This window comes from Triticum aestivum, chromosome 6B, assembly GCF_018294505.1.
Source record: "Triticum aestivum cultivar Chinese Spring chromosome 6B, IWGSC CS RefSeq v2.1, whole genome shotgun sequence".
Lineage (NCBI taxonomy): Eukaryota > Viridiplantae > Streptophyta > Magnoliopsida > Poales > Poaceae > Triticum > Triticum aestivum.
The window spans coordinates 441,337,601-441,338,232 of record NC_057810.1 but is presented as its reverse complement, the minus strand read 5'-3'; positions in this window follow the sequence as shown (position 1 = coordinate 441,338,232).

The following is a 632-nucleotide window of genomic DNA, read 5'->3' as shown; positions in this document are numbered from 1 at the left end:
ACTCGCGTTACGTTAAGACAGGGTGGGAATGGTGTCACGTGCTCGTCTCGGCGTCCGTCGTCGCTACCGCGACGACGTCCGCCCCGACTCGCGTTACGCTCAGTGGTGTCACGTGCTCGTCTCGGCGTCCGTTGTCGCTACCGCGACGACGTCCGCCCCAACTCGCATTACGCTATGACAGGGTGGCAGTGGTGTCACGTACTTGTCCCCGCGTCCATCGTTGCTACCGCGACGACGTCCGCCCCGACTCTCGTTACGCTAAGACAGGGTGGCAGTGGTGTCACGTGTTCATCTTGGCGTCCGTCACCGCTACCGCGGCGACGTCCGCCTCGACTCGTGTTACGCTAAGACAGGGTGGCAGTGGTGTCACGTGCTCGTCTCGGCGTCCGTCGTCGCTACCTCGACGATGTCCGCCTCGACTCGCGTTACGCTAAGACAGGATGGCAGTGGTGTCACGTGGCATCCGCCTCGACTCGCGTTATGCTAAGACAGGGTGGCAGTGGTGTCGCGTGACATCCGCCTCGACTCGCGTTACGCTAAGACAGGGTGGCAGTGCTGTCACGTGCTCGTCTCGGCGTCCGTCGTCGCTACCGCGACGACGTCTGCCCCGACTCGCGTTACGCTCAGTGGTG